This window comes from Schistocerca nitens, chromosome 1 (genome assembly GCF_023898315.1).
Source record: "Schistocerca nitens isolate TAMUIC-IGC-003100 chromosome 1, iqSchNite1.1, whole genome shotgun sequence".
Taxonomy (NCBI): Eukaryota; Metazoa; Arthropoda; class Insecta; order Orthoptera; family Acrididae; genus Schistocerca; species Schistocerca nitens.
In genome coordinates this window covers 435,430,853-435,457,017 of record NC_064614.1, presented here as the reverse complement: position 1 = coordinate 435,457,017, position 26,165 = coordinate 435,430,853, and the positions used below count along the sequence as shown (strand labels likewise).

Here is a 26,165-nt window from a genome sequence, read left to right as displayed (position 1 = left end):
CTATGCGGACTATATTTATTGTTTTATTAGAGTGTCAGTGCATTAGTTTCACTGTAGTTTGCACATCATCCCATTTTGAAATCCTAGTTATGAAGCGTCATTCAGTGTGTGACCAATAATAGCAATTTATAGGGTAAAAAACGATGTAACTTCTTAAGTATGTTCTAGATTGTGCAAAACTATAAATGTGATTAAGGGAATGGCCTCAAACCCTTAGATTCCGTAAAATGGATATTTTGCTTTAACACGTATGTAAGTTATTTTTTTAGTAGTGATAACCTAACTTGTGTAACATACGTATAGGTCTACCTTTCCAACAGTAGCCTGTTTGCTTGGTTTCCCAGAATATTTCTCGCCAGTAACTCCGTCAGTTTTTCTGGAATAACCAAACATATCATAATTGAAATTTACTACTTTGATCATTTGCTTCGGCTTACTTTTGAATTTCATTCTGAGTTTTTCAAAGTATATACGCCCGTACCATTATTTGTGGTACAGCGAGCGATAGCTAGTTAGTTAGGTTCATGTTCCATGTGCCATTTGCATGGTAACTCATAATGATATGGAACGAGACATTTTATATTAAAATAATTTTTTTGAAAATATGCCTCCATGCTGGTCATTTATTAGATTTTATTTTGTTAATTAAAGACAGACAGATGTAAGAAATTCCTACCGATCACCATTTACGTTACAATAATAGAAAGTCCCCTGCAGAATAGGAGTGTCAAAGAGAAACGTTTTAAGTTAATTTCAACTTTTACTTATCTGTCTCTGAGGCCTTTTATCTCACTTGGTAAGTGATCAAAGCTTTTGGTTGGATAAATGATCAAACTTTTGGGTGCAGCATTTTGAACCCCTGTTTGTGCTACATATAAACTTAGCGTGGCGTAATGAATGTCATTATATTCTTCTGGTACTGTAATTATATACATCATTGTTCTTGTTGAAGAGCAGTGGATTATTTACAACAAACTTCACGAGGGAATAACTACACTGTGAAGCGGATAGGTTGCTACCCACACGCCGAACAGCAGGCAGTTATGATGAAAAGAGTGTTCGCATAAGCCTTCTTCAGAAAGGAAGCAAAGTACACGCACACACACACACACACACACACACACACACACACACACACATACACACACTCATATAATCGTACACACAAAACCTTTACGCACATGACCCCTGTCTCCGGCTGTTCTAGCCAGAATATTTTTTAAAGGAGGACTAAATGTGAACAATGAATAATTATCGGCGGGAGGAATTCAGGGCATGAGATGTTGCACCAACAATAAGCGCTGCCACGTATTCGTGTGTTATGCGGAGACATCAAAGTTGATACAGTGAGTCGGAGTGTTTGCAGCTTGGAAGGCAATGAAAGGCAGAGAAACGAATAAAGGTAAACAGCGCAACTGTAATTCATGTATACAAAAGAAAATTTTGCTTCAATGGCTCCACTTACGAAAGAAATGTGATTTCTTTAAACTTTGGATTACGATCAGTTCGGTTACTACAACCGTAAACGAGGCAAGCTGGTATTTTTGATGAAGCAACTACGTCTTCACACAATAAAAGCACCAGATTCTATTCGAGATACGACCCTAAAACTCGATAGATATCCCCAACGGTCGAAAGAGGGCACGGGCGCGTCAGAGTGACAACACGGGGAGGTATCACAGTGGTGAACCATGGAGATATACAGGGTGTTTCAAAAATGACCGGTATATTTGAAACGGCGATAAAAACTTAACGAGCAGTGATAGAAATACACCGTTTGTTGCAATATGCTTGGGACAACAGTACATTTTCAGGCACACAAACTTTCGAAATTACAGTAGTTACAATTTTCAACAACAGATGGCGCTGCAAGTGATGTGAAAGATATAGAAGACAACGCCGTCTGTGGGTGAGCCATTCTGTACGTCGTCTTTCTGCTGTAAGCGTGTGCTGTTCACAACGTACAAGTGTGCTGTAGACAACATGGTTTATTCCTTAGAACAGAGGATTTTTCTGGTGTTGGAATTCCACTGCCTAGAACACAGTGTTGTTGCAACAAGACGAAGTTTTCAACGGAGGTTTAATGTAACCAAAGGACCGAAAAGCGATACAATAAAGGATCTGTTTGAAAAATTTCAACGGACTGGGAACGTGACGGATGAACGTGCTGGAAAGGTAGGGCGACCGCGTACGGCAACCACAGAGGGCAACGCGCAGCTAGTGCAGCAGGTGATCCAACAGCGGCCTCGGGTTTCCGTTCGCCGTGTTGCAGCTGCGGTCCAAATGACGCCAACGTCCACGTATCGTCTCATGCGCCAGAGTTTACACCTCTATCCATACAAAATTCAAACGCGGCAACCCCTCAGCGCCGCTACCATTGCTGCACGAGAGACATTCGCTAATGATATAGTGCACAGGATTGATGACGGCGATATGCATGTGGGTAGCATTTGGTTTACTGACGAAGCTTATTTTTACCTGGACGGCTTCGTCAATAAACGGAACTGGCGCATATGGGGAACCGAAAAGCCCCATGTTGCAGTCCCATCGTCCCTGCATCCTCAAAAAGTACTGGTCTGGGCCGCCATTTCTTCAAAAGGAATCATTGGCCCATTTTTCAGATCCGAAACGATTACTGCATCACGCTATCTGGACATTCTTCGTGAATTTGTGGCGGTACAAACTGCCTTAGACGACACTGTGATCACCTCGTGGTTTATGCAAGATGGTGCCCGGCCACATCGCACGGCCGACGTCTTTAATTTCCTGAATGAATATTTCGATGAGCGTGTGATTGCTTTGGGCTATCCGAAACATACAGGAGGCGGCGTGGATTGGCCTCCCTATTCGCCAGACATGAACCCCTGTGACTTCTTTCTGTGGGGACACTTGAAAGACCAGGTGTACCGCCAGAATCCAGAAACAATTGAACAGCTGAAGCAGTGCATCTCATCTGCATGTGAAGCCATTCCGCCAGACACGTTGTCAAAGGTTTCGGGTAATTTCATTCAGAGACTACGCCATATTATTGCTACGCATGGTGGATATGTGGAAAATATCGTACTATAGTGTTTGCCAGACCGCAGCGCCATCTGTTGTTGAAAATTGTAACTACTGTAATTTCGAAAGTTTGTCTACCTGAAAATGTACTGTTGTCCCAAGCATATTGCAACAAACGGTGTATTTCTATCGCTGCTCGTTTAGTTTTTATTGCCGTTTCAAATATACCGGTCATTTTTGAAACACCCTGTAAATGCAGTGAACGTAGTGTTTTGGACGACATGAGGCGGCGAACGTCGGCTTCAAGGTATGACATAATGACAACGCCTACCTTTCTTTACTTCATGGTAATCAGTTTAGAAAATTTTATCGTTGTAAAACAATATCCGACTTTTTTTGACATACTTCACTTGTTACTTTACTTCCCGCTTCACCTTTACTCCTCCCAACTGCGATCTGGTAAGACGCATGTATCTCTGTAATTTTTTTTAACTGAGAATAATACTCATTTTTGCTTAAACCTTGTGTCATGTTATTTTGTTTTGTACGGCTTGGTATATTATTGACTGGTTTTACAGTGGAAGTGCAGGTGAGTCTGGTTGTACAGTATAAAGGCGAATAACAGGCTTTCACGATGTCTGTTTAGCCACGATTGCGGCTGTCAGGTCAAAAATTGTTCATATTCTTTCTGCTGCGATTCTGTTCATAACTTTTTTAGGTGTGATACGAGCTGCGTTCTAGATAAAATAAACAGATCTATCCACAGACGAGGGTCACTTGTTCATTTTACGAAACTATCACAGTTCGCTTACTAGCAGACTCACCGAATAGAAATGAGTTCGAGTAGTTCCTACAACGAACCTGCAAGACATGACTCATTTGCTTAGAAATGATTGTTTTGTCCAGTGATCCCTCCCGGCTTCTGACGAGAGAACGAACTAATGACTGCAATTATTTCCGAAAGCTCCACGTGGGAATTCAGTTCCCAATCTCCGAAGGCTTTAACAAGCGTTTTACCTTTTACTTTCGTATTATAACTTTATCAAGAGCTTGGCTACGGAAACGGCTAGTGGAAGGGAGTCTGGATGTCTACTCCGCTCATCAACCCCCCATCCAATCTTACAGGTGCCTCTGCTCCCGTATTTTTCTGGTACCCTGCCTCCTGTGTCAACGAGACGCTCAACTCTATCTTCGCGCCTTTGATGGATTATTTCGTCTGTGATGAAATATGATTCATTTGTAACTAACATGTTACTAATTTGTCGTTATTGTTACGTCTGAAAGAGCAGAAGCAAGTGTTTATATGTACGTTTCAGCTGTTGCCAAATATAGTAAATGGTCACGTCGAATCAAAGTTTTTATGAATGTGTGGAATGAGATTCTAAATGTCCGTGTTAAATGAGATTCTAAGAAAGGAGAAATAGGAACTGCAATTGCTCATAATTTCGCTTTGTGCAAGCATTGTTTCAACTTTCACTGTAAGCTGTTTTGTTGATTGCCGGCCGGTGTGGCCGAGCGGTTCTAGGCGCTTCAGTCTGGAACCGCGCGACTGCTGTGGTCGCAGGTTCGAATCTTGACTCGGTCATGGATGCGTGTGATGTCCTTAGGTTAGTTAGGTTTAAGTAGTTCTAAGTTCTAGGGGACTGATGACCTCATATGTTTAAGTCCCATTGTGCTCAGAGTCATTTGAACCATTTTGTTTTGTTGATTGAGTTACTTATGTTGCGTTGTTCTGCGAGTCTAGGAGCTTTTGTAGCGGGGAACAGCATTCTCAACATATGAACTACTCCTGTATACGCCAATCAGAAAACGAAAAAAGTTGCTCATCGCTATGGCACTGCTTGGAGCGAAGTGGGACACAACGTAGGCACAACGTACCGTCTTCAAATAATGAAAATATGCACATTTGGCGCAAATTAATGACGCCTCAATGCAAGGTTTGTGTTCAGAGCAAAATTAGCATTGCTACATAACCTAAGGTCCGTAGCGCATGTAGTTGTGAAGAAATTTGTCCGGAGTGTAGCGTTGAGCGGAAGTGAAACATGAACAATAAAGTCCACCCAAGAATAGAATAGAAGCTTTTGAAACGAGGTGATACAGAAGAATGCTGACGATTAAATGGGTAGGTGGGATACGTGATATAGAGATACTGAATCAAACTGAGTATAAAAGAAATTTATGACACAATTTGACCAAAAGAAGAGATCGGTTGATAGGACACATTCTGCGGTAAATGAAATGTACCGGACCGGACTCGAACCTGCCTATCGTGAGCGATCGCATCACCATTAGGCTATCCATGCACGCTTCACCGCTAGTCCCAAACTTTCATGTGTCAACATTAAAATGCCTACTCTGGTTGGGAATATACGTAATGAATGTACGAGTACAGATTGTAGACACATCGTTGACGACATGTGGAAGTTTGGGTATGGCCGTGAAGCGTGCTTAGATAGTCTACTGGTAAGGCGATCGATAACGACAAGCGGTAAATACGGCTTCGAGTCTCGGCCCGACACAAATTTTCGTTGTCGTCATTCCATTACACAGCTGCCGGCAGTAGTGGCCGAGCGGTTGTAGGTGCTTCAGTCTGGAACCGCGCGACCGCTATGGTCGCAGGTTCGAATCCTGCCTCGGGCATGGATGTGTGTGATGTCCTTAGGTTAGTTAGGTTTAAGTAGTTCTAAGTTCTAGGGGACTGATGACCTTAGCAGTTAAGTCCCATAGTGCTCAGCGCTATTTGAACCATTACACAGCTGCTGGTTGTCGATATTCACAACTGCGAGTACATTTCATGTATTTCACAGCGGCTGTCCGAAGCAACTAAACATCAAAAGCAGTGCAATATCGTATACATGCTGTGGTTTGAAGTAATGATCAATTTGGTAACGGGAAGGTTCCATAAACAGACAGGGCGAGGGTTGTAAAAACCGTAAACAGAGACCAAGCCTGAGTACCTCGACTACCCTGTAATTAGAGTTTATCCCAAGAAGGTGATGCACAGCCGTGTGACCGGGAAGTGAAGGCAGCTCCTTCTTCTTCTTTCTTCATGGTCACAGTTCTAAATGCTCCTTCCCGACCGAATGCCGCAGCGTATGTATAATATGACGACCTCTTGGCCTTAAATAAGGAAAGGCTGAAGAGAGACTCTTCCTGAGATAGTACGACTGCGACCAAATGTCAAGGGTATGGCCCACGGGTAATGCTGGCGCCTGTAATCGTGGAACTTGGGTCGTGTGTCACAGCAAGTAACGTAGAAAGTTACTGACCGAAATTTCCTTCTCGGAAAGGAGCTAAGACGCTATCTCTGTTCGCCAGCTTTACTCTCTGTAGGTCAACATCTGTTGTCAGGTTACAAACAAAACTCGTACTGCATCTTTCGTGAGTGACATCTCTCATGAGTTTCACTGTATACGTCTTACAGAGCTCTATGCAGCTCGACTACAGCGTGTCTCAGTATTACATTTCCTATTTGCGGGTTTTTTGTGTGAACAGAAACCGTGCAAACCACTTCACCAGTTAAATAATATAGAAATCATGATACGTGTATCGTTAGAGATAATAGTTTGAACAAAATTCGGCATAAAATGACCTTTTGGAGAGCAGTCATGTTGCACGTAATTTTTATTTGTCTTGATCGCCCAGCTTTTCGAATAAAATTACTGGTTTCGGCTGTACAGTAGACATCTTCAGATTTTACAATAAAAATGAAAGAAAGTACATTACTAGCTAATTCATTAAGAGATAAAAACAAATGAGAGAAATTGTAACAAAAAAACTTCTCATTCTGCTGCACTGCAACAAGTCATAATATGACAAAATAACACGATTCAAAATTGACATGCATGCATCAACCAGTTATACATAGGATGCAAAGCAATCCTAGACGTCGTTGATGCACACATAACGTACAGGTAACTATCCAACTAATTAGAAGCAAATTCATTTTAAACCACAGTTCTTTACAATATTTTCAGCTGAATATAAGAAAGCAACATTTTTTGGTGTGTTTGTCCATATAAAATTTATTCGGCTACTGACAGTTTAAATTGATCAGAATTTAACAAAATATTGAGAAACAAAAATTGATTACAGAAATCATTGTAAAGTTGAACAAAGTGTCAGGGCTTTAAAATCAATCTTATAAAAGAAGAAGACGGAATTAACTTTAAGAATATGCATATCGACCTGTTTATCATAAAAAATGGCTCTGAGCACTATGGGACTCAACTGCTGTGGTCATAAGTCCCCTAGAACTTAGAACTACTTAAACCTAACTAACCTAAGGACATCACACACATCCATGCCCGAGGCAGGATTCGAACCTGCGACCGTAGCAGTCGCACGGTTCCGGACTGCGCGCCTAGAACCGCGAGACCACCGCGGCCGGCCTGTTTATCATATTCCAGTTTATATTTAGATTAGGACAATCAGTAATAAAAATGAAACGGAATCGGACGTGAAGTAAGTAAATTTATAAGACTGATTTCACAGCCCTGACACTGTATTCAATTTTACAATGATTCTTGTAATCAGTTTTTATTTTTGAACATTTTATTAAATTCTGACCATTTTAAACTGTCAGAAGACGAACACTTTTTGTATGGACAAACACTAAAAAAAACTTACTTTCTTATATTCAGCTGAGAATATTGTAAAGAACAGTATTTTTTTTAATTTCCTTTTAATCACATGTATAATTATCTTTGAGCCGTGTTATTTTTATATGTTTTGACATACTGCAGTGCAGCATAGTGAGATGTATATTGTTTTGTCATTACAATTACCCTCATTTGTTTTTAATCTCTTATTGTATTAGCTAATAATGTACTTTCTTTTACGTCTATTATAACATGGTTATTGCATAGCAGACACCGGTGCGATGAAGACAGTTATATAAAAATTAGGTAATAGTTTGATGGGTCGATGTTATGTTTTGAGAGGTCAGAAGTAATGAAAGAAAATACACCCTTGCGATGTGTCTCGCAGTGCCAGCTAGTGAGGTAGAAAAAGTGAGCCACACCATAATCAATTTTGTGGATTAAGGACGAGTGGTTTCGTATATTGGCCAGTGTTCAGTGTCGTTTTTAGACTAGCTCCCTAGGCCACACAAATCGAGTGGCTCATGATCAAGGTGTCCATAAGTGTTGATATTGCTAAGGAGAGACCCGGGCCCCTATCTCGTCCATGTTAATTCACCAATGTTAATTACCCATTATCTCAGAGACTGTTGTAGATACGGATTTGAAATTTCTGCCGTATGTTAACTACAGACTCTTTATTCTACTGATCTATGATAGAAGGTTTTGCATCAAAACAAAAGGTTTTAAAAATTTTTTACTCAGTGCCTGTATTTTTGCAAAAATGTTGTTAACATAAATATACATAAAATAGCTGAGCTGAACGTATATTCTTGGTTGTAGATCCATGGCTTACTGGATAGTTGTGCAGGACCCTGTAAAAGTTTCAGTGCAATAGGATGGATAGTTTCTGAGAAAACGGGGCATTTGTAGTGAAAAATGTATAAGCTGAGAAAAGGACATATAAAGTTTTCATATGAAATTTCGTACCTTTAATGTTCATGATGTTATAAAAAACACACTGCTCCATATTCTAGGTAACCTTCACCACCAGTTCTATCAAGTAACAGCTGCCTTCTCCTTTTCCTTGCCTCTTTGGTCACATGTTTTGCTGAAACCTCAGCTTTTTGCACTCTTCTGATGTCCAGTTTGTGAAGACCTTCCACTGTATGCTTCCCCAAAATCACTCCCAGCTTCTCAAGTACTTTCAGTCTGCCACTACATCCATTATTAAATGTGATTACAGTGTCATACGTTCCTAACTGTAGGGTCTTCATCCTAACAAATACACTTTTTTGTATGCGAGTCCAGAGAAGATTATTGAAAGATTCGTTGACTTTTGTGTTTTCCCATGCAAACACCTTTTCAACAGATCTGGATGGGCTAGATCTCTAAATATAGGCTTCAGAGCCTCCATTACTGCTTGAGGCACACTGTTTTTATGCCTAAAATCTGCCAGAGATCCTTCAGCTTCTGATTTTCTATATTTGCACCATGTCTCAGGAGAAGGGGGACACAAACAGTGTTCGGGGTTGTTATCAGTTGAAATTTTATGATAGTAGATAGCCCACACCGCTCTCACCATCTTGTGCAAATCATTGATGTTGTGCCTGATAGCTTTGCCATAATAATCTTGAAACTGATCTATCACCTTGTCAGTCTGTCTGTCAGGGCCTTTTATTGTTTTACCATCTGATAGCTTTGCGTTGCCAAGTTTTATTTTCAACTGTCTGAGACGTGCACCCATTCTCGTTTTCAAATGGCCTACACACTCTGGTTTAGTTATGGGCACACTGTAGGGTTTGCTGTCCACTACTGCTTTGAAAGACTTGGTGTCTCCGTCTCCCAAGAACTGAATGTAGCTAACTCCCCTTTCTTCCTCAGATCGCTGAAACATATTTACGGCAGCAGCCACTTCCATCCCTCTACTTGTTCGCTCATAATTTTTTCCACAGTTTGGCTTATGGACTTCTACTCTCTCTCTATCCACGCCAGCTCATGTGCATCCTTGACAATATTTTGTCAAAATCTCAAGATCCAGGACTTTTCCTGCTTCACTTAGAACACGAGCCAAAATACCGAACTCCACAATTATATTCGTATCTATGTCTTTTTCTACACTGAGCGCTTCATAAACTCTAAAGTCAACTTTCCTTTTTGAAGCACTGGGGGGAGAGAGTGTTGGCACTGCACTTTTCTCATTACTGCTGTCGCTTGTACTTCCTTGTGATATGCTCAAACAAGCTTCATCAGCTACACATTTTCGGTAAAGCCTGTTACCTTTGTTTCTTCGCTTCTTAAATATTCCGGGTGGTTTTGTCATTTTTCTTCCAGAAAATGCTGTCAGTGTCTGCTTGCTGCGCGAACTAAAACCCACTAAACAGAAAGCTATTCACGAAACACTTCGCGCCATTCAAACAAAGAGCTACGGAAACAATACACTGCGTAGAGCAGACTGTCAACTACAAAACAACAAAACCACAGAATCCTATAGTGAATAGTTTCGGAAACATGACCGTTGAAATGAGTCAATGTAAGTCGTGAGGAAGAAAATTGATAATGCAGATGTACAGTAAAGGACGATAATACCAACAAGATAATATTTCCACCAAATAAATAATATATCAGAATGTTCAGAAGATTCCGTAGATTTTAATGAAACAAAAAATATAAAAATCAGTTTTTTCCATTTTTTGCCCCTGGTCTCCCCTTTAATTGTTGAGAAAAACTGATCATAATCCAGAAAGTAAACGACTACAGCTAATAATCGGCCCCCTTGAAAGGAGTCTGCTGGGACACACTTGTATGTGACACTAGAATGAGATAAGATTATTAATAAATTAAAATGATACTAGTGTACTATAAACTATGAATGTCTCTGATAGGCTCGATAATGCAGATCGCTGACTGTGCGTGACCGCAAAGCCAAAGATACTGCTTTATCGCAGTAAGAGAGCGCTGAGCGCACGGTTGTAGGTAGCTGTCTGTGAGGGAAAGACCGTGGATTAAGCGGACTTTGTGGTGTTAGATTAATGTAGGTATGTCAGTACTGTTGAACATGGAAGCAGAAGTCTTCATGCAACCAAGGTAAAGATGTTACATAATTATGATTCCTGTTTTTGCAGCGTGTTAGTATAGATGAGTTGGCTGATAATTTGTAATTGCTGAGTAACCGTTTTGATAAAAAGGCTAGTAAGATGTTTCACTTCGTAATGTTTTTAAGATTTGTTAACAGAGCTATATTTAATTCGATGATTTTCATTTATGTGGGATTAATGAAGTTAGATAATACTTGCTGTTTACATCTCATTGTTTGTGAATCAATTTTGAGCTATGTAACTTCAATTGTCAGATGTTTTTGAGAAGATAAACATAACTTGCAATATAATTTTGCCAAAAAAAGTCAGTGTTAGTAATTCACCACCATCAGTACCACCTTCCTGTCCATGTAATATATTTTTCGAAGAAGTTGGATTTCCATAAATGTTTTCATTTATCAGCCAAAACAATTTCTTGTGTATTTCCAAGTATTACAGCCAGCATTGCACATCGCTGAGCCTGTAGCTAGCATATTTATATTTTTTGTGAGAGACCAGAATATATCGCGTTACACCGTTGCTGCTCTAGAGGTAAGACAGTTCAGTTTATTTGTTATTTGTACAGGGACCAAATTTATCAGTTTTGAACATGGCCAGATGATTCAGTGCATACGGGGCTGAATGTACGAAGGTTGTAACTTAAATAGTGGCAACTATTTATTCACAACCCACAGAAAAGAGTTACATGTTTGCACCTGTTACTGTCCTTCATAGTAGTTGCCAGCGTTGTGTAGAACCAGTTGTCAGCGATGTGGAAGGCGTAGTATACCGTCAGCAGAGCCTGATCTGTTCATGGTGCGAATGGAGCGGTCTACTGCCTGTCGAATGTCTGGAACATTTCTGAAGCGAATGCCACGAAGTGGTTCCTTCATCTTCGGAATAAATCAAAGTCACAAGGACTTAAGACTGGGAAGTATGGTGGATGGTACAGTACTTCCCAGTCCCATCGACCGAACAGAGCAGCCACAGCTTGCGCTGTATGCGCCCGCGCATTGTCGTGCAAAATGAAGGGTGGGTTGCGCAGAAAGTGTCGCCGCTTCTTTCGCAAAGCTGGTAGCAGGTGATGCTCCAAAAACGAACAGTAATACTGTACATTGACGTTCTGCCGTGGAGGAACGTAATGCGTTAGGATAACACCATCACAGTCGTACACGAGAATCACCGTAATACTTTCACCATACTGGGGCTCTGACGCACTTTCAACTTTCGCGGCGACCCATAATGACACCATTCGTTGGATTGGCGTTTCAGGTTTGGCTCGTACGATGTGTCCCATGTCTCATCCACTGTTACTATACGGCGTAAGAAAGCCTCTCCTTCGCGCTCATAGCACTCCAAGCAGCGTCGTAAAGTATCCATTTCTGCGTTTCCGTAAAGTCATGCGGAACCCATCGTGATGCAATTTTACGCATACCCAGGCGCTTCTTCAGTATACGAAGCACAGTCGTATGCGCTAATTCGGTTTCGTGGGCGAGCTCACGAATCGTATGGAGTCGATCACAGTCCACTAACGCGGCAACAGCAAGCACTTCTTCTTCAGAGACGCTAGAACGATCTGCCCGATGCATGTCTGCCACAGTTTGCCGACCTTCGTTGAAGGCTTTCACCCAACGTGTCACTGTTCTGTACGGCAATGCCGATTCCCCGCACGCCTCTTGAAGATCTTGATGACATTGTCGTGCAGTACGACCTCTCATGATCCAGTTCCGTTGTTCCTGTTTCGAAAACATAGTGACACCGTTACATTAGACCGCTCGCTCACAAGTGACTGTGTTTCCCCCGATTGTGCGCGCGCCGGTCACGTAGGACGGGCGAGTCTATTTTCTCGGAGGTAGGATAGGTACGTCAACGACGTGTGCTATCAGCGACGATAGTAGATTCCATTGCATAGTGTCTCCACAGCAGTGGTGCCACTATTTAAGTTCCAACCTACGTATTTTATTGGTATTGGAAGTTGAATTGCCCAATCGATTCGTATTAAGCTTTGCTAACAATAACACAGTGTAAGTACACCTCTTACAGTTACAACACGCTACACGATGATTCGAGTTTTTTATCCATTCCACAGTTCAGACATTCATTCAACGTAATTGTAAAGTTTTCTTACCTTATTATTTATTAAAAGAACGTCACAGCTGTGGCAGTCGTTCGCTTTGTGAAATCTTTGATATATATATATATATATATATATATATATATATATATATATATATATATATATATTCACGTTTTATGTGGTGCTTTGCAACTGTTGCACCGCAGAGTGGTTACTGTCATTCGCAACACTGTTGTCAATAATAGGAAAATCGTCTATTTCGATATCTCTAATTGTCAGATTACGCGCCGGAACCTTGACACTTTTGCGCGGCATCGTAAGTCACACATAGAGAGCAAATACAAAGATAAAAAATATTTAGCAATGAAATCAAAGGAAAACAAGGCGGAGAATAAGAATGCCGATGATGAACTGTGGAAAAATTTTGCGCAAGTTAGTAAATTGCGTTGCGCCAAAAAAAAAATCGAACTATTATTATTGCTAGAGAACAGAACACACACACACACACACACACATATATATATATATATATATATATATATATATATATATATGTGTGTGTGTGTGTGTGTGTGTGTGTGTGTGTGTGTGTGTGTGTGTGTTTTCTGTTCTCTGGCCGTCGAATGGCCATAGCTGCGCAGCATTTGTGCACCGCCGCCGTCAGTGTCAGCCAGTTTGCCGTGGCATACGGAGCTCCATCGCAGTCTTTAACACTGGTAGCATGCCGCGACAGCGTGGACGTGAACCGTATGTGCAGTTGACGGACTTTGAGCGAGGGCGTATAGTGGGCATGCGGGAGGGCGGGTGGACGTACCGCCGAATTGCTCAACACGTGGGGCGTGAGGTCTCCACAGTACATCGATGTTGTCGCCAGTGGTCGGCGGAAGGTGCACGTGCCCGTCGACCTGGGACCGGACCGCAGCGACGCACGGATGCACGCCAAGACCGTAGGATCCTACGCAGTGCCGTAGGGGACCGCACCGCCACTTCCCAGCAAATTAGGGACACTGTTGTTCCTGGGGTATCGGCGAGGACCATTCGCAACCGTCTCCATGAAGCTGGGCTACGGTCCCGCACACCGTTACGCCGTCTTCCGCTCACGCCCCAACATCGTGCAGCCCGCCTCCAGTGGTGTCGCGACAGGCGTGAATGGAGGGACGAATGGAGACGTGTCGTCTTCAGCGATGAGAGTCGCTTCTGCCTTGGTGCCAATGATGGTCGTATGCGTGTTTGGCGCCGTGCAGGTGAGCGCCACAATCAGGACTGCATACGACCGAGGCACACAGGGCCAACACCCGGCATCATGGTGTGGGGAGCGATCTCCTACACTGGCCGTACACCACTGGTGATCGTCGAGGGGACACTGAACAGTGCACGGTACATCCAAACCGTCATCGAACCCATCGTTCTACCATTCCTAGACCGGCAAGGGAACTTGCTGTTCCAACAGGACAATGCACGTCCGCATGTATCCCGTGCCACCCAACGTGCTCTAGAAGGTGTAAGTCAACTACCCTGGCCAGCAAGATCTCCGGATCTGTCCCCTATTGAGCATGTTTGGGACTGGATGAAGCGTCGTCTCACGCGGTCTGCACGTCCAGCACGAACGCTGGTCCAACTGAGGCGCCAGGTGGAAATGGCATGGCAAGCCGTTCCACAGGACTACATCCAGCATCTCTACGATCGTCTCCATGGGAGAATAGCAGCCTGCATTGCTGCGAAAGGTGGATATACACTGTACTAGTGCCGACATTGTGCATGCTCTGTTGCGTGTGTCTATGTGCCTGTGGTTCTGTCAGTGTGATCATGTGATGTATCTGGCCCCAGGAATGTGTCAATAAAGTTTCCCCTTCCTGGGACAATGAATTCACGGTGTTCTTATTTCAATTTCCAGGAGTGTATTTCGGCTGCCAATGACACGGCAACGGTTTCATTTTATTCAAAACTGTCTTCGTTTTGACGATAAATCCACATGGGAAGAAAGAAAACAGCTGGACAACTTAGCACCATTTCGTCAGATACTTGAAATATTCGTTGAAAACTGCAAGGAAGCCTATGTAGTAGGAGAATATGCAGTCATAGATGAAATACTGCTAGCATTCAGAGGCAGATGCAAATTTAGACAATACATTCCATCAAAACCGGCCAAATATGGCATAAAAATATTTGCCTAGATCGACATAAAGAATTTGTATATCTTCAACCACGAAACATATGCTGGGAAGCAGTCAGAGAGACCGTTTTCACTGAGTAATAAACCATTTGATATGGTGAATCGGCTGGTGCAACCCATTTCAAAAACATTTTTGATGCGACTTTTGATAATTGGTTTATGAGCTATGAACTAGTGTCACAGCTGCTTAAAGAACACAATCTAACGTCTGTGGCAACAGTGCGTATTTTGCAAAACTCGTGGGAGAGAAATCTACTCTTCTAAGTTCGGTTTCCAAAAGGCTATTACACTTGTTTCTTTTATACCAAAGAAAAACAAAGTTGTTTTGCTCATGTCTAGTCTTCACCACAGTGCTGAAAGAAACCAGAGATAAACATGTTTTATAATTCTACGAAAGATTGAGTTGACGTTGCAGATGAGCTGTTAGCGACTTATTATGTAAGCCGCAACTCAAAAAAATGGCCTCAGACCGTCTTCTACGCAATACTGAATATGGCTAGCATAAATGCTGCTATTGTTAAGCGATCAAATAACAATAAGAAGCAAAGGCGTCGTAATTTCATAAAAACACTAGGCCGTATGCTCGTCAGTGAACACGTGAGTGCCCGACAAGAAATACCTCAAATGCCAAGCACTTTGCGTAAGACAATCAGAGAATTTAGTGGAGATATTCACAAGAATCGACTGCCGGGGTTCAAGGTGTACGAAAAAGTTGTCAAGAGTGTCCCTATGCTAGACATCGTAAAACACCTCATATTTGTGAAGGTTGTCATAAGAACATTTCTCAAGAACACATTGTTCCATTCTGCCAACATTGTGCTGTGGCAGGAGATGATTAACAGCTTATATCAAAAGTTTATTGTTCATTTTATGTTAGAAGAAGATTTATCCCGTAAATACTTAGCAAAAAATCCGAGCTACTGATAAGAATTTATCGTTTTGTAGATTTAAAAAAATATGTAACGTTATTTTGTAGACTTTATGTAGAAATTAAGTAATAAAGCATTAGTACGGTAAATGGTGTTTATTTCTATGAAAATCCTTCAATTAATAAACAATTCATAAATTTAATTCCTATCTTTTGTTAAAAAGTGCCAACAAATACTTAAAAAATATAAATGAAAAACAGGGTCAATATGACCCTCCACATACTCGATACAGCAAAGTCAAATCCTCAACAAATAATTTTTGTTTCCCTCAGATTAATAATGCGAACAATCAAACATCAGACGCACATCCAGTCTCAACACAGAACAGAGTTTTTTCCTTCCGTGACGCATACCAGAAATATTAGATTGTCACTGAGTCACAACGCTAAATATTTTGAAAAACAAGACGATTTCCCTTACATTGAATCGCCGGCCGGGGTGGCCGAGCGGTTCTAGGCGCTACAGTCTGGAACCGCGCGACCGCTACGGTCGCAGGTTCGAATCCTGCCTCGAGCATGGGTGTGTGTGATGTCCTTAGGTTAGTTAGGTTTAAGTAGTTCTAAGTTCTAGGGGACTGATGACCTCAGAAGTTAAGTCCCATAGTGCTCAGAGCCTTTTGAACCATTTTTTATTTGCATTGAATGTTTAAATTGTGCAACTAATACTGCTCAAAAGCAAACTACGTGTACTCCTCAGAGCCCACTGACATACAGTACTTAGCAGCCCATTCTGAGAAGCAAAGTTTTTCTAACAACACTTCTGTTCGATCTACTATGGCTACGGATTCCTGGGAAACCGCGCAATATATCACTATTCCGTTTATCTCTTTCAAACCAGATACGTATTATCATGACCACCTACAGTCAGAACGCAAAATTGACAGCTACAAGTAGACGATGTCCATTACTACAGAAAATAAAACACAGCAACTTCATGGAAGTCACATTCAGAATTCCAGCACTGATGCATATGTTATCTTGAGCAAACAGAGTTTTATGAGCGACGATAAGCCAGTCCAGCCTGATGCCACAGCCCGTAACAATTATGATCACAACAGCTCGAATTTATTACAACAGCCCACTTCTAATTCTAACGAACAGCATATTCACTGTCCGCCCCCTGTAGCTGAGTGGCGCCGGCACGGTAGCTCAGGGTGTTCGGTCAGAGAGCTAGTTGGCCTTGTAATGAAAAACTAAGGATCAACAAGCGAACTTTAACGGATGTCACGTGACGTCCGGAACGACCAAACACAAAAAAAGGTTCAAAATGGTTCAAATGGCTCTGAGCACTATGGGACTTAACTTCTGAGGTCATCAGTCCCCTAAAACTTAGAACTACTTAAACCTAACTTACCTAAGGACGTCACACACATCCATGCCCGAGACAGGATTCGAACCTGCGACAGTAGCAGTCGCGCGGTTCCAGACTGAAGCGCCTAGAACTGCTCGGCCACCGCGGCAGGCATAAAAAAAAAAGGTTGAGGGGGGGGGGGGGTCAGCGCGACAGAATGTTAATCCTAAAGGCTCGGGTTCGATTCCCGGCAGGGTCGGAGATTTTCTCCGCTCAGGGACTGGGTGTTGTGTTGTCCTAATCATCATCATTTCATCCCATCGACGCGGAGGTCGCCGAAGTGGCGTCGACTAGAAAGACCTACGAACGGTCTACCCGACGGGAGGCCCTAGCCACACGACATTATTATAGCATATTCACTCTGATTACGTTAGAGAAGTACAACTGACAGTAGCATTCATAAAAAAATTATCTTCTGGTACAGTTGCCTTTACACTGTCGAGTAACATTTGTGATGTTTCAGACAAAATTTGTGAAACCGTTTAGAGTAATACTTTCAGCATCAGTACATAAAAGCCCGAGCCACGAAAGCAAAGTCGTAGGAAGCATATTCAGAAGACCAGTATACATGCAGATGTTATTTTCTGTGAACAGGATTTTATTATCTACGATAAATCAGTTCTCTCTAACGAGGTAGCTCGTCAGGATAATGCCAAAAAACAGTTCTAAATTATTTTCGCAACAGGAAGGGGAAGAAAATATTTTACATTCAATTCACCGTTCATGTAATACAAGCACACACACATGTTCCAATATACTGACCCCTCACAGTTATCCTATACTGATTACACTGAGATTCCTCCAATGTTACAAATTATTCAAGGTAAAGTTCAATCGGTAGTACAGCCTATTGAATGCATAGAGGCCACGTGTAGGCAAAGTATGATATCTGCAGCAGGTAAGTGCCACGCCGTCCTTGAAACCTGCAGAGGCCCGGTGAACAATACCGATGAGCCGCACAACGGCAAGCCACAGCTTACTTCAAAGCAAGGTAGCGCTACGCCGACCAAAACAAAACTCTGCTCGGCATACATCAAGCCTACCGACGTCAGAGTTACTTCCTTTTACTCACGATGCTCATCTGATTTAACAGCAGTACACAGATCCTACGAAATTAGTCACAAATTCATCAACAGGAAATCAGTCCACGATAAAATAAGAGCCGAATACCACAAGCACTAAACTGTCAAGCAGATTTATTTGAAAACATCGATTTACAAAACTAACCACATCTACATTCATCTGAAAAATATTATGCCAAGCCAGACACAGAGCTGGATCAATTATATTGCGCTATGAAAATACAACATAGCAGATTCAGCCATCACATAAATTACTTTTTATTCGATTTTGCTTTCCCAGACTGCGACGTTACACATGATTTTGACACTGATACACTGAATTTGTCCATTTTTTTACATCTTTTGTAGCTATGCAAGACCTCAATGATATGTGCTGAATTTCAACTTCGATTGTGTAGCAACAATGAGAAATTACTGAAATACCAATAAGGTAAGTTTTAGCGCCAAAAATACGGCTGCGATTATGAACGAAATTATACGCACACTTATTTCAGCAGCAAGAATTTGAAAAGAAAATTTTACGGAATTTATTCTACGAAATTTCTACATAACCTACTACTTTCTTTATTTACGCTAAACATACGGACCAATCTTAACGACATAAATTATTTATTGAGTTCGATATCTTGCATTCTGGAGGCATTACACTACTACTGTTTATATATGTTTTTTAACGCCGTTCACTTTGGCATAAATTGTTTTTGCTATTTTTGAGGAACTATGCTAATTGCCAATTTTTTTACAGATGTGCGTATTTATATTGCCAGATTTCATACATGCTTTTTCTGATTTACATATGAGTGCATAATAATATGACACAACACATAATTTTTACCTGACACTTACCCCATGCTTATAGAAATTCTATTGGTACCTTGTTTTCACGATTCCTTGATTAAAAACATGGCTCTGAGCACTATGGCACTTAACTTCTGAGTCGGCCGGTTTGGCCGTGCGGTTCTAGGCGCGTCAGTCTGGAACCGCGTGACCGCTACGGTCGCACGTTCGAATCCTGCCTCGGGCATGGATGTGTGTGATGTCCTTAGGTTAGTTAGGTTTAAGTAGTTCTAAGCTCTAGGGGACTGATGACCACAGATGTTAAGTCCCAAAACAAAGTGCTCAGAGCCCACTTAACTTCTGAGGTCATGAGTCCCCTAGAACTTAGAACTACTTAAACCTAACTAACCTAAGGACATCGCAAACATCCATGCCCGAGGCAGGATTCGAACCTGCAACAGTAGCGGTCGCGCGGTTCCAGACTGTAGCGTCTAGAACCGCTCGGCCACCTCGGCCGGCTTCCTTGATTATTGAGCGTTTTATTAGGTGGTGACGTGCCTGGCAGGGAGAATCTTGCAGGTCGGTTCTCTTACGGTAAGTTTAGGCATTGCACACTTTTCTGTTTTCATACGCATGTGCATGAAAACAACAACTGAAAGCGACACCATTTCTTTTGACAAGTGTCCAGTGGATCACATCCCTTGGGTGGTCTGACCGCTGCAAACTGTCACTCAAACAATTTTTTTTATATAGTAAAAATTTGTGTCCTTTTTGTATATAGCCTCTATATATCTTATGTTCATTTATTTCTGATGCTATTTCGTCATTACTGATACCATGAAATGTGCCATTTTTTGATGATGTGCTACTCCATTTTGCCGTTATTGCACACTCTAGGCAAGATAGTATTCATACTGCCATGTACGCTATTGTCTGATGAATTATTATTACATTTTTTGTTAGGTTAGTCACTCTTTGTATTTTATAATGTTGCCATGTTTCACTTATGCCCTATTTTGTGCTATCTTTTGCTATATATCTCTTGTACTTGATGTTGTCAATAGTTTACTTGCTTTCACCTACGTAGATTTAAGAAATCAATGTACCCTGTAACTCATGTCCATTTTGTATACTCATCCATTTTGTATATTTTACAGAACCAATGTACCAAAGTCTCATTGTATCCAAACGAGACATTATGCTCATTAATAGAAGCAAATGGAAGTGCAGGAAATGCAGTACATAGAAAGAATGACATAAGCAATGGAATATTAAACACCATTGACATTTCTCACACTGTTTCCTGGCAGGCTTTTATAACCATTTTCCTATTGGTGTACTAGGTAAATTAGGCAGATTGCCTACAAAGATTTAGGATTAAGGATATTTTTTCTGCATTTTGTCTTAGATATAAGAGTTTTATTAGGTTATTTACTGAGTATTCATGCCATGTGCTGCACCAAATTTCTGCAATAATGATGAAATGTTGATGTTTAATGAGTGTTCATGTCCTGAGCTGCACTTCAAAATGAGGATTATATTGATATAGTGATGATTTTTCTATGATGATATTGTATGATGCTAATATGTATTTGTGTATGTTGTGTCCTTTCTAGGTAAATCTGTCTTACCTTTTTGTAAATAATTGGAGGTGTTTGTGAGAGACTGTCACAGAAGCTTTACATCTAAAACATTTTTTTCACCATTCTCTGTGAGACTGCATATGATACTGCCTTCTTATGTTAGCATGCATGACTTATTTTTTTCAGGTTGCTAATCACATTTACAGTTTCCGCTATTTCTGCAATTCATTCGCATCTGTGCATATTTATTTCATGATTTACTGTGATATGTTACATTTATCTAGTCAGTAAGCTATATTGCACTTAGTACTCCTGTTTTCATGCTTGCATATACTATAGTCTCATTTTTTTCTTTGCTTTGGCCATAGCAGCTCTTGACTTAAGACGAATGACGATTGACTGTTAATCATTATCTTTACAAATAAGGTGCATTGCCCTTATCAATCATTCACATATCCTTCCCTGTAGATATGCGCATTATTAGAGATGTAGGTCATTTCATAGATAGTTTTATGAAGCACTGAGGGTGCTACACAACCTAAAAATATTGTACTTATGCACTTTGTTCTTGTAAAAGCAATGTCGAGTTACTATTCTCATTATGAATTATGCATAGGCCTCTGAATGCCAAATAAAGTAATAGGTAAATGATATCTCATGTCGCTTTCTCAGCTTTGATGTTTATGGTATGTAAAACTAGGCCACAAACAAGTATTCTGTCACTTTTTTAGTTGTTAAGATCATAATTTACTTCATGTAAAACTAGTCACTTTGAGCCACAAACATGATTTCTGTAATTTTAGCTACTAAGATCAGATCTGTAGAAAGGCTTCTTGGAGCCTCTGACTGATATTTTCTATTCAGTTTTTTTAGATATTAAGATCTGCATGTATTCCATGTACTAGGCCACCTGGAGCCCCAGACATTTCATAGCACTAAGATCAGCTTTTATGTATACAGGAAGGCCACTTGGAGCCTCTGATTGATATTTCCTCTGTAATTGTTTCAGTTATTAAGGTTTGCAGGTATTCCAAGTACAAGGCCACCTGGATCCATTCTATTCTTGATTTTACTGTTAGGTTTTCTTACATAATTATGTCTCAATATTACATATACAAGGTCATTGAGAGCCGTAGTATAATGTTATGAACCAGTGATGTTCTGTGTAATGTTTGGTTATTCTATGTCTAATTGGCAGCCTGATGCCACACTTGTTGATGTTGTCTTATTCAGAGTTCGCTTTCAATTTTGCTCTATTCACTCTGATGTAAAGCATTGCTGCTTCACCCGGTCTGTAATTTCATTAGGATACTGAACTTTTTCTGATCAGATTGATTACTCGTTGTTGACATAGGTAGAAATGGTCATGTTCCACTGCCTTACCTTTACTACCTTCTCATGCCTCCCGTTATCTGGTCTCTACCTCTGTACATGGTATTGGAGCAATTTACTACTGGTATTCATACTTCAACATAAGTGACTATATATGTTGTTTGGATCTCAGAAAAATCTCTACTATGAAGAGCAGCGATGATGCTGGTCATCCCATTACTGACATTGCGATAATCGCCAACTATGGTTGTTGGTAATCTGTTGCCGAGTACCTATTGTATCTCTGCACATAACTGAGGAAAATTATATTGAGTTCAGATGTCTTCGTGCACTGAATGCAATCCACATTGGTTACTACTAAGTTGTTAAACCTGCACAAAACAAAAAGAAATGGACTTAATGACGTAGTCACTTCAACATGCTCATAGGCTTCAGTCATGACTCTTCCTTTCCCTTGCCCAATCCTATGACATTTTCTTGACGATTAGAATTGTATACTGTTTTACAGGATTTATTTGTCAGCAACCTAGTTTATGCGACAATTTACTCATAATATTACCATATTATGATTTACACTAGTACAACTGGGGCAGTATCAATTCTTTCGAGGTTAATGATGTTATACAATGAGATAAATTTACCACATATTTGTTGCAGAAGATACTTCCAAATATGTGTCAAATTTGTTAAACCCTGCTGGAGGGTTGTGAAAGGTGTCTAATGCGGCACACTTGCATGTGGCACCAGAATAAGATAAGAATATTAATAAATTAAAATGAAACTAGTATACTGTAAACGAGGAATGTCTCTGATAGGCTCGATAATGCGGATCGCTGACTGTGCGTGGCCGCAGAGCCAAAGATACTGCTTTATTGCAGAGAGCGCCGGGGGCACAGTTGCAGGTAGCTGTCTGTGAGGGAAAGACGATGGAGTAGGCAGTCTTTGTGGTATGCCGTGTGAAGCCATCAAGTGTTAGATTAATGTAGGTATGTCAATATTGTTGAACATGGAGGCAGAAGTCTTCATGCAACCAAGGTAAAGATGTTAAATAATTTTGATTTCTGTTTTTGCCAGCGCATTAGTATAGACGAATTGGCTGATAACTTGTAATTGTTGAGTAACCCCAGAATGCATGTAAACTGTTTTGATAAAAAGGCTAGTTAGATATTTCACTTTGTAATGTTTCTAAGATTTGTTGACAGAGTTATATTTAATTTGATGGTTTTCATTTATGTGGGCTTAATGAAGTTAGATAATACTTGCTGTTTGAATCTCATTGTTTGTGAATCAATTGTGAGGAATATAACTTCAATTGTCAGATGTTTTTGAAAAGACAAACTTAACTTGGAATTAATTTTGCCAAAAAAATCATTGTTAGTAATTCACCACAATTAGTACCGTCTCCCTGTCCAGGTCATATATTTTTCAAAGAAGTTGGATTTTCATAAATGTTTTCATTTATCAGCCAAAACAATTTCATGTGCATTTCAAAGTATTACAGCCAGTATTGCACATCGCTGAGCCTATAGCTAGCATATTTATAGTTTTTGTGAGAGACCAGAATATATCACGTTCCACCATTGCTGCTCTAGAGGTAAGAGAATTTAATGTATTTGTTATGTGCACAGGGACCAAACTTATTAGTTTTGAACAGGGCCAGATGATTCAGTGCGTACAGGGCTGAATGTATTTTGCAGTGACTGTATTTCTTTATTGGTACTGGGAGTTGAATTGGCCAATTGATTCGTATTAATTTTTGCTAACAATAACACAGTGTAAGTACACCACTTGCAGTTAGAACACGCTACATGATAATTCTAGTTTTTCTGCCACCACTTACCTGCACAGTATTCTTAATGAAGTGCCAGCACAAAAGTTCTCCAACCCATTCATAAAATCCAACAACTCCACCCACATATCATGTTTCGCTCTGTTCTTCTTGACAACTTAGATGCGTGTTTACGTGTGCTTATTATTTAAAAAAATAAGCCGTGTATCCTAACAACCAACCGTTACAGCACAGGTCACCTGTTTTGCAACTTCACTGGTCATCGGGATTCAGTTCGAAGCGGGACTCATCACTCAAGACGAGTCTACTGCACTCAATGAGATGCCAGGCAGAAGACGTGTGTGGAGACGCCCCAGACAGCAGTGGGATATGAATATGACTGTCGCCCGCCGTACAGCCCACCAACGAAGAGTAGTAGGCCTGCTCTGGGGCGCCATTTCTTTTCATAGCAGGACTCCTTTGGCTGTCATCTGCGGCACCCTTACAATACAGCGGTACTTCGTCGATATTCTGATTTGTTGTCCCTCGTGCAAGCCATCCTGGCCTTACATTTCAACAAGATAATTCCCTCCCGCAAACGGCGAGAGTTTCCGCTGCTTGTCTCTGTGCTTACAAACACTATCCTGACCAGCAAAGTCGTCGGATCTATCCACAATTGAGAATGTTCGGAGCATTATGAGCAGGGACCTCCAACCAGCTCGGGATTTAGACGATCTAAAGTGCCAACTGAACAGAATTAGGCACGATATTATCAGGTGGACATTCAACAACTTTATCAATCAATTCCAAGCCGCATAGCTGCTTCCATAAAAGCCAGAGGCGGACCAATGCATTATCACATTCGTAAAGATCTGTCTCTTGAATAAATCATCAAATTTCTGAAATTGTGCTCATTTTTTTGTCTGGATATGTACATCCCATTTATCGATTTCAATCTCATTCCGGTAATTCCTTCGTGGTACGTCGGTTTGTTTTTTCCTCAGAGTGTACCTCTCGCACCTGAGAAAACGTGAACAATGGCTTGAGGCGAGCAATTAAGGAATCACTTGTTTTGCCGTCTAAAGTGTTAATTGCTTTTCTGTCAAGATATGAGCTCTGATTCTTGCAACAGAACAAGTTGTCTTCCTTTTTCCCTCCGTCTCCTAACTATCTTTTCTCTCTCCCTCTCACCTTGTACCCACCATCTTCACTGTCTCTCTTCTTGTCTTTTTCTCCCTCAACAAACTCTTCTCATCCTTGTCAATTAACTCACTCTCAAATAGTATTAAACCAAGACTGACTGTTATTGTTCGTTACATATAACTCAATACTGTTGGAAGTATACTTAGAAGACCATTACACATGTTATCTTCTATTATGAAATCTTCGAAAATGTCAGTTTATGGAAAGTGAAGCGTCTAATGCGGATGCTATTCGGAAAGCAGTCTGTGGGCACTAATATGTATTTAAATGATGTTTACCTATACATCAGGAATAACCAAACAAACGAAGTTGCTGGAATATCTATTTCATTTATTTATCTGAGTCCAAAGAACACTAAAAAACAATATAATTTAAAACTACAATATAATATTAATTACAGAGAATTTCGCACTACAAGGAAGATGCTTCGTTGAAGGTTGCGAAGCAATGAGGCGTAACCTGGGCAATGTTGAGGGGGACCCCAACGGCTGAATCTTCCGTCATCAAAGACACTACAATGGAATGTCAATAAGAGAACCATTATGGTTTCGTTTCCTTCTATGAGACAGAACCACATGCTGCCCAGAAAATCGACACCGAGAAACACATACTTTTCGTTAATTATTTAAATGATTCCACCTGCTGATCAAGGTGTAATTCCCAGAAACGCGTAATCAAAACACAAATAAAGCAACTGTTTAGAGGCTTATATTTCAGTTGTTTCATTAGAGTTGCTTAAGAGTTGTTAAAATTGTCAAAAGTTGTGGTTTGCATTTATTATTAAGTACTTCACTTCATAGAACAGGTGGAACAGTATGTAATTTGCAGGAGAAAATATGCCACTATCTGAAGACCAGATGAGGCCCGAAATTAACTAGGGTTAAACAGATCGTTCATTTGATGAAACTCTGTTTACAGCGTGTTCTTGTCATCACAATAATTTTAAACAGTCTCGCATTTCCCCTCCATAATGTATGGAATATACTCTGCTATGGTCTCCGCTTTATAAATGCAAGAAGCGCCATATTGACATTAATAAACGACGGTTTCACATCGTCGCGACATTGTGGGTGGCAGGAAAGTGCTAAAATATTGCCTAACGTAGTTCAGTGCAAACTTTACTGAAACTGAAACCGCTGGGCAAGTAGTAATAAACTCCACGCTTCGTGGAATGTACACCACAATAGCTGACTCCAATCCCCTTTCAGCTTTAGCACGTTTCTCGTATTCCTTT

General features: G+C 40.8%; 1 protein-coding gene and 1 long non-coding RNA gene across 2 annotated transcripts in view; one reads left to right on the top strand and one right to left on the bottom strand.

The window, feature by feature from the left end:
- The window catches only part of LOC126251279 (CD63 antigen-like), a 422,790-nt gene that overhangs the window by 172,446 nt on the left and 224,179 nt on the right, over positions 1 to 26,165 (bottom strand). The gene's annotated exons all lie outside the window — the stretch shown is intronic.
- Positions 10,556 to 24,599, top strand: LOC126251310 (uncharacterized). Its single transcript, XR_007545721.1, has 3 exons — positions 10,556 to 10,667; positions 20,203 to 20,388; positions 23,979 to 24,599. It is a non-coding gene; the product is annotated as an uncharacterized LOC126251310 (long non-coding RNA).